The 8600-nt window shown below is 46.6% G+C and overlaps 1 protein-coding gene across 2 annotated transcripts in view; it reads right to left on the bottom strand.

Annotated features, from left to right (window-relative positions):
• Positions 1-5881: 5881 nt before the first annotated feature.
• pemt (phosphatidylethanolamine N-methyltransferase) overlaps positions 5882-8600 on the bottom strand; it is a 70880-nt gene continuing 68161 nt past the window's right edge. For both annotated transcript variants that reach the window (XM_062532402.1, XM_062532403.1), the window contains exon 7: positions 5882-8600. This exon is cut by the window's right edge and continues 270 nt beyond it. The gene's annotated coding sequence lies outside the window, so the exon portion shown is untranslated.

Consider the following 8600-nt stretch of genomic DNA (forward strand, 5'->3'; position numbering starts at 1 on the left):
GTGTGTGTGTGTGTGTGTGTGTGTGTGTGTGTGTGTGTGTGTGTGTCCGTGTCCGTGTCCTTGTCCGTGTCCGTGTGTGTGTGTGTGTGTGTGTCTGGGCTCTGTGTGCAGCTCCACAGGCCTGATGAAAGCACAGCAGCAGGGGAGCAGCGTTATTATCCTCATTAGAGGCTATTAGACGCCCATAATGACCACTGGGGCCAGCACCACAGAGCAGGAGCAATGGGTACAGAGCAGAGCAGAGGAGAGGAGAGGAGAGGAGAAGAGGAGAGGAGGAGAGGAGAGGAGGAGAGGAGAGCAGAGGAGAGGATAGGAGAGGAGAGGAGAGGAGAGGAGGAGAGGAGAGCAGAGAGGAGGAGAGGAGGAGAGGGGAGGGGAGAGGAGAGGAGAGGAGGAGGAGGAGAGCAGACCAGAGGAGAGGAGGAGGGGACAAGAGAACAGAGGAAAGGAGGAGAGGAGAGGGGAGGAGAGCAGAGGAGAGGAGGAGAGGGGGGAGGAGAGGAGGAGAGGGGAGTGGAGAGGAAGGGAGAGGAGAGGAGAATAGAGGAGAGCAGACCAGAGGAGAGGAGGAGGGGACAAGAGAACAGAGGAGAGGGGAGGGGAGAGGAGAGAAGAGGAGAGGAGAATAGAGGAGAGGAGAGGAGAGGAGAGGAGACAACTCAAAAATGACATGAAGTGGAATTGGCTGGTTGGGAGAAAAACCTACGGTGCGGTGTCCAGCCCAGTGACAGTGTCTACACTCTGCACTCTGTGATGTACAGTGCACTGCTGACATGAGAATTAGAACACATTATCAACCCTGATAGCACACAGACAGAGGTGTAAAGAAACAACCATTTTGACGTGATGTCAAAAACGTCAATCTAAGCCAATGTTTCCCAAACCCTCTTCTCTCGTGGCACACTATTTAGCTAAAGAATCTCACGGCACACCACCATGATGTTAAACATACAAAACAAGTGAGAAAAGCAACATGTTAATGGCTGTTTAATGTCCCTGACCACTGAATGCTGACAGCCTCTCATCTTGAATATGTCTTTATGTCTCTACTCTCTACATCTCTGTAGCCTTTTGACAGAAGCCATGTTTAGTGTGTCATGTGTTTTGGTCAGTGTTGCTGTAGTGGAGAATAGAGCAGAGGAGAGAAAAGGAGAGGGAAGAGGAGGGGAGATAAGAGGAGAGGAGAGGAGTGAAAAGGAGATGAGAGGAGTGAAAAGGAGATGAGAGAGAAGAGGAGAGGAGGGGAGAGGAGAGAATAGAATAGAATATATACTTTTTTGATCCCGTGAGGGAAATTCAGTTCTCTGCATTTAACCCAATTTAACCGAATTAGTGAACACACAGCACACAGTGAACACACAGTGAGGTGAATCACACAACCCAGAGCAGTGAGCTGCCTGCCCAACCAGCGGCGCTCGGGGAGCAGTGAGGGGTTAGGTGCCTTGCTCAAGGGCACTTCAGCCGTGGTGGACTGGTCGGGGATCGAACCGGCAACCCTCCGGTTACAAGCCCGGTGCGCTAACCAGTACACCACGGCTGCCCCTGAATTTGGTGGGTCTTGAACCCTGGTCTCCGGATTGATAACCCTACACCAACCCACTACACTATGGGTTTGTCCAGAGGAGAGGAGAGGAGAGGAGAGGAGCGAAAAGGAGATGAGAGAGGAGAGGAGAGGAGAGGAGGGGAGGGGAGGGGAGAGGAGAGGAGAGGAGAGGAGAGGAGAGGAGAGGAGAGGAGAGGAGAGGAGAGGAGAGGAGAGGAGGGTAGAGGAGAAGAGGGGAGGGGAGGGGAGAGGATGCAGTGTTGTTGCTACAGTGGGCTGTTTGTCTGTGTGCTGTGTTCTATAGCACTGCTATAGTGTTCTCCTACACCATGCAGCCATAACCGCTGCTAGTTCTAAAACCACCTCAAAATGTACTCTCCTCTTTCCTTTGGATTGAACTCACAAATAATGAATATTATGAATATGGTTAATATACAATATGTACAAATTACATCAATAAATATGTCTCATTCTTCAGACTTTTCCTGTTGTTGTTCTTTTCCAGTGCTCTCTCTCTCACTCTGAGCAGATAGCAGATCAGACAGAGGGGACGTCGTGTACATCAGTCATGCAGTCACTTTCTAAATGCACTGCATAGATTGACCTGAATCACTGTTTTCATCAACAGTCTGCATGATTTATTTTTTTGTGATTGCCAAGGCCTCATTTCAGGTTAATTACAAAGTCAAGTGACTCATCTTTATCTGTCAGATGAACACACACACACGCGCACACACACACACACACACACACACACACACACACACACACACACACACACACACACACACACACAAACACACACGCAGATGCGAACGCACTTCAATCAATCTCTCCACTAAAATCTAAAAACAACTTGATTTGTACGCCATGATAAACAGCAGCCTGGCGATAAACAGAACTCTAAGCGCTGCACTCTCTCCGTCCGCTCGTCCATCGCTGCGGTCAAGTGCAGTCAGCGGGCGGACTGTGCATAGCAACAGGATTACCTGAGGCCGTCGCTAGCTAGCTGGCCCCAGAGTGGGGCTGTGAGGGGGGGGCCCAAAACACACGCAGTCACTCCAGCGTCTCTTGGCAATGCCCACGTCTTCCTGTTTCAGACTGTATAGCGCAGGCTTAGCCCAACAACCCCCACTTCCCATCAGTAGTGACCACAGCAACAAGCTCTGTGTGCACACACATACACACATGCACACACACACACGCACGAGCACACACACACACACACACACACACACACACACACACACACACACACACACACACACACACACACACACACACACACACACACGCACGCACGAGCACAAACACACACGGAGGGAGGGCCACTGATGCTGTACATTGGAGAGTGGAAAGTTATTGCTGAAATAAGAAATGGAAAAGCCCATTTAATAATTGCCTCTAGGGCAGGGGTCTCCAATAGGCAGAATGCAAGCTACGCTACGGCACCAGCAGCTCCCCACCTGCTCTTGAGGAGCTCTCCAAATGGCTCAAGGGAAATGCTCATAAACCTGGTAACACAGTCTGACTGATTCCGACCAAATCAATTTCACAGTCTACAGACAGAGAAGGTAAAAGAGTTGAACTGAGCCTCAAAATGCGCACAAAGTTGAGAGTTCAGTTGTGAATGCATGCTACTAACACACTTTTTTTTGTTAACAAAGTATCTCTAAGAGAAGAAAAGGCTGGAGACCCCTGGAGTAGCCTACTGTACATCCCCACTTGTATTAACCCAGTTTGAAAGTTCTTCTTGTGTGTCATGACAATACATTAGCTGACAGACTTGATAATATTGGAATAATGGAAGTCAGATTATACAGTTTCTCACAACATTTAATACTGATGCATTGTTCTGTCCCATAGCATTTCAAGGCTTAAAGGAGAGCTAGTAAAAACAATCGGTGATACCTAGCTCGAATGTCTGCAGCCAGGCAGCTAGAGTGCTACACATTTCAAAGATGTGTAGCACGTTTTCTTATGAACCAACAGTACTCAGCGACCTCAAGACACAGAGAGAAAAATGTGAAAAATTTCCAGTTCCCCTTTAAGTGTTTCTCTACCCGGGATGCTTCGAGCTGCCGTGCTAGCACATCCTCTCTAACTAGATCACCAAAGGACACGGGCGAGTGCGCTAGCAAGCTTTTCAGTGCCAGCCGAGATGTTGTCAGAGTTTGAAAGGTTACTGGATGCATCTTAGGTGGTTGGCTCACGATGAGTTAGACTAAATCACCTTAACCATATAAGGGTTCATTTCAGGAGTGATGACGCCTCTGCAACGTCACCAACCGTCAAATAAAATATTACAAACCTTAACAAAAACTTGTCTATTGAAATCTAATCTAATCTAATCTAATCTAGTCTAAGAATGTAATTTGAGCTCCCTGAAAAGGTAAAAGGTCGCATTTGTATATGTGTGAGTGTGTATTCTTCAAAAACAGCATGGACCATGGACAAAGCACAGGGGGTTTAATGCATTGTTTTTTTTTAATTTAGTAAATAAAACAAAACATTGTATTACTCAATCAGAGTTCAATTACATTAAGTTAGAATCTCCCTGAGTGGTGACACACTGACTTAATTTCTGCTCACATCTTTAGAGAGAGAGAGAGAGAGAGGAGATAGAAAGAGCAGCAGAGTAATAGGAAACAGGTGTCAATGAGATCCTTTCCAGACAGACCGGCAGAGAAAATTCTAATTTGCTAACAGGTTCATCTGGGTCCACCCTGGCAAGGAGAGTAAGGAAGAGAGAGATAGAAAGGGAGAGCAAGAGAGAGGTAGAGAGAGAGAGAGGTAGAGAGAGGTAGAGAGAGAGAGAGGTAGAGAGAGAGAGAGAGAGAGAGAGAGAGAGAGAGAGAGGGAGCAGAGCAGAGTTGAACGGTAACATTAACCTCTATGACTGGTGACTGCAGCTGGGGTTGGAGACCCACCGTGTGGTGCAGGTGCACTGAAATGAACATGAGAATAAGTGTGCTCCTGGAATACACAATCACCTCAGTGGGCCACCAAGACTCCACGACTCCCCTCCTCCAGCCAGGGGTGGGGGGGACAAACGCAGGTGGAATGTGAGAGCAGGGGAAGAAAACAAAAAACCTTTTGTATTATTCTAAGAACTAATCTGTAGGTCAGGCTGACTGCATGGGCCAAATGGATATGGATGTGTGGGCCGCTCGCAGGTGAACTGAGGACAGAGATGAAAGGGAGGAAGTGAGTTGATGAAAAGAGAGACGGAGAAAGAGAGAGAAAGGGAGAAGAGAAGAGAGCTGTGATCATCCGCATTCTCGCCTCCTTATGTGGCCTTACAACTATCAGTGTGCTTTTGTGTAACCTTGTGAGAGCCAGATTCAGTGGTTTGTCGTGAGTCGAAGGCATTTTAATTCTTTGATTCGAAGACATGAGTACTCTTTTGTTCAGCACATACCACCTCACAGTCGTCTATAGCTCCTCAATAAGAGTGTACACACTCAAATAAAGCTCTGGTGTTCATGAGCATGCAGGCCCAGTGCCCTAGTGCTACCAATGGGGGGGAAACAGTGGACGAGCATGTGGATAAGCAGGATCAACATTTCCACAAACAAACAAACAAACATGTTGTATCTCTAGAAAAAAACAAGTTGTTTGGTTGAAGCTTTGTAAAGAAATCTGGACTACTACAGTATAACCATGATAATGTGATCCACCTGAGCTTCGGAACCCTCAAACACTAATTTGTCCATGGTGTCTTTTCCTTATCTCTGGCCTGGTGTAGTTCAGCTGGATCAGTTTATTGTGGTTTAGGGTTTCATGGTCACTCGATGACGGAGGGAAGGAAGCCTATGGACTGATTAGACTAGGGTCGTCACTCGTCACCGAAGCCAATGGACTGAATAGACTAGGGTCGTCACCGAAGCCTATGGACTGATTAGACTAGGGTCGTCACTCGTCACCGAAGCCTATGGACTGATTAGACTAGGGTCGTCACCGAAGCCTATGGACTGATTAGACTAGGGTCGTCACTCGTCACCGAAGCCTATGGACTGATTAGACTAGGGTCGTCACTCATCACCGAAGCCTATGGACTGATTAGACTAGGGTCGTCACTGAAGCCTATGGGCTGATTAGACTAGGGTCATCACTGAAGCCTATGGACTGATTAGACTAGGGTCATCACTCGTCACCGAAGCCTATGGACTGATTAGACTAGGGTCGTCACCGAAGCCTATGGACTGACTAGACGTGTAGGGTCGTCACTGAAGCCTATGGACTGATTAGACTAGGGTCATCACTGAAGCCTATGGACTGATTAGACTAGGGTCGTCACTGAAGCCTATGGACTGATTAGACTAGGGTCATGACTAGGGTCATCACTGAAGCCTATGGACTGATTAGACTAGGGTTTAGGGTCGTCACCGAAGCCTGTGAACTGATTAGACTAGAGTCGTCACTGAAGCCTATGGACAGATTAGACTAGGGTCGTCACCGAAGCCTATGGACTGATTAGACTAGTAGGGTTGTCACCGAAGCCTATGGACTGATTAGACTAGTAGGGTCATCACCGAAGCCTATGGACTGATTAGACTAGTAGGGTCGTCACTCGTCACCGAAGCCTATGGACTGATTAGACTAGGGGTCGTCACTATATGGATTGATTAGACTAGGGTCGTCACCGAAGCCTATGGACTGATTAGACTAGGGGTCGTCACCGAAGCCTACTGCGTAGGACATGCTGATCTAAAGCACACTACTAGTCGTGAGTGACCACATATGGTGGAGCATGAGTCCGTCAGCACTCAGGGCTCGGCTGAAGTGCAGAATCTCAACCATTCCACAGATAATCACTTGGAGATTTTTTAGTTGTCAGAAGCTCAAAAGCCCAAAATCATACACAGGGTTGATGCTACTTATTCTCTCTGTCTCTGAATTCACAAACCAAACACTCATCCTGTTGACTAAGCATCTATGAAGACTCTTATCATCTGCTGTGGAGATATGATGACTCATCAACATCTCAACCACATTCAAACTCAAACCTGAAGCTACAGGATTTACATGCCGCCAGTCCGACATGCTTTTTGCCAGACATGCTGCTACAGCACAGCAATGATTCGCATTCATATCATACTCAAAGCTACAGTTACTGTAGGCCAGTTAGTCAACACATCCACTCATCTTACACTCACTATTCTGAGAACCAACATCGACATTCCTCTCACAGTGCAGCCCATCAACCACACTGACATCCATTCAAACTCTAAGCTAAGTCAGCCATTGCTTTTCACACGGTAAGCGTACATCTTAAACCAGCCATTTTCATGGGGAGCGTATCTACAGTATGTTCCCCAGGTCCAGTGTTCCCCACATTGTATGGGACCGGGGAACATAGGACCATTTTTTTTTTAAATGTTAAGGGTCCTGTTCCCTGCTTTCCCCAAAATGATCCTACTGTATGTTCCTCCGTATGTATTGCGATTGAGGAACATTGGACATTTTGGGGGGAAAACCGGGGAACATAGGACCCGGGGAACATAGGGATGACCCCATTTTGATGATGTGAGCCAACCACTGATCTTCATCCTGTTGGCTAAACCACTCTTTCTCAGACGATGAGCTAAAAGCTAAGTCAACCACTCATTTTCATACAGTGAGCTAAAGCTAAGTCAACCACTCATTTTCATACGATGTGCTAAAGCTAAGTCAACCACTCATTTTCATAGGGTGAGCTAAAGCAACCCATGGCAGCTAAATCAGGCACAGAACTGGGCCTAATCTGGACTGTAAACAGGCTAAATCGCTAGCTGGGCTAGCAGCTTGGAAAAGACACAACGTTATGTGTGTGATTTCATTATTCCTATGAACAGTGATCATTCGCTAAAATACAGTGAAGTTGTAACAACACATGCAAACTTGCTGGTATACAGTGTAATACTGTGTAAACAACTGCAATACAGTAATGGTATAGTCGATGCTTATCTTACTACAGTCAAGACATTTCAATGCACATCCCTATGCAGTATATATATAGAATGCATATGTCAACACATGCTGTGGGCATCAGTCAGTAGGCTAGTACGTATACTCTTTTTTTATAGTATTATTTAAAAGATGTACAAATATGAAATTATGTTCATTCAAAAGAGGACACCCACTCAGTAGTCTTTTACGGATTGAGCAAAGAACAGCACATCTTGTCAGTACAGCATAATGATCTTTTTCATATTCTTTTGGACAGGAATTTTCCACAGACAGGAACGATATCCTCCAGATGGTCCGAGAGGCGTTCCGAGATGTTAACCCTTCGCTTGGTTGCTCCGCCCACAGAGACAGAACAGATCAGCTGTTAAGACTCAAGTTGAGCGTCTAAAAACGCTTATTGAACAAAATATTGAACATCAGCTTAACTAAACGCAACCGCTAACCTTAACCGTAACCATACACTTTAGTCCACGGTCTTAACAGACAGACAGTTCAGACAGGTCTGAGCATCTATAGATAATCTGTGTGTGGACCATCCAAGTAACAAGTGTCATCAGAATGTTGAACTGGATTAAGTGAGGGTCTGAATGTATAACTAAGTGACTAAAGACTAAAGAAAGCTTAAGGTAGTCCGTGTTTGGTGAAGTCTTTGCCATGCTTGTGTGCAGTGCAGCCGTACCAGGAAAGGCATCCAGAGTTTTCAGAGATGCTTAAGGAAGACTATTCATATGCTACAGGAAATAGTTAACACAGAAAGAGACACACACACACACACACAGGCACACACACACACACACACACACACACACACACACTCATAGTCATACACTGACTCATTGACTCATGCACCCTTAAGAACTGCCTGGTTGACCGTTGATGATTGAGTACATTTGAACTGTGGGGTGCCTCTGCAGGAGAATGCTCTTCTGTAGATCCATTGGTCTGTAAGTGCTTCTGTAAAGGTTAAACCGGGGATAGCCTTCTTGGTGTTCCATGCGGGGTTCCGGAACAGAAGGTGCGGGAAGGGAACTCCGGATGTAAGATGTTGGACGGCTGGATGAACTTACGCACACTCTCTCTCTCTCTCTCTCTCTCTCTCTCTCAG

This window comes from Sardina pilchardus, chromosome 3, assembly GCF_963854185.1.
Source record: "Sardina pilchardus chromosome 3, fSarPil1.1, whole genome shotgun sequence".
Lineage (NCBI taxonomy): Eukaryota > Metazoa > Chordata > Actinopteri > Clupeiformes > Clupeidae > Sardina > Sardina pilchardus.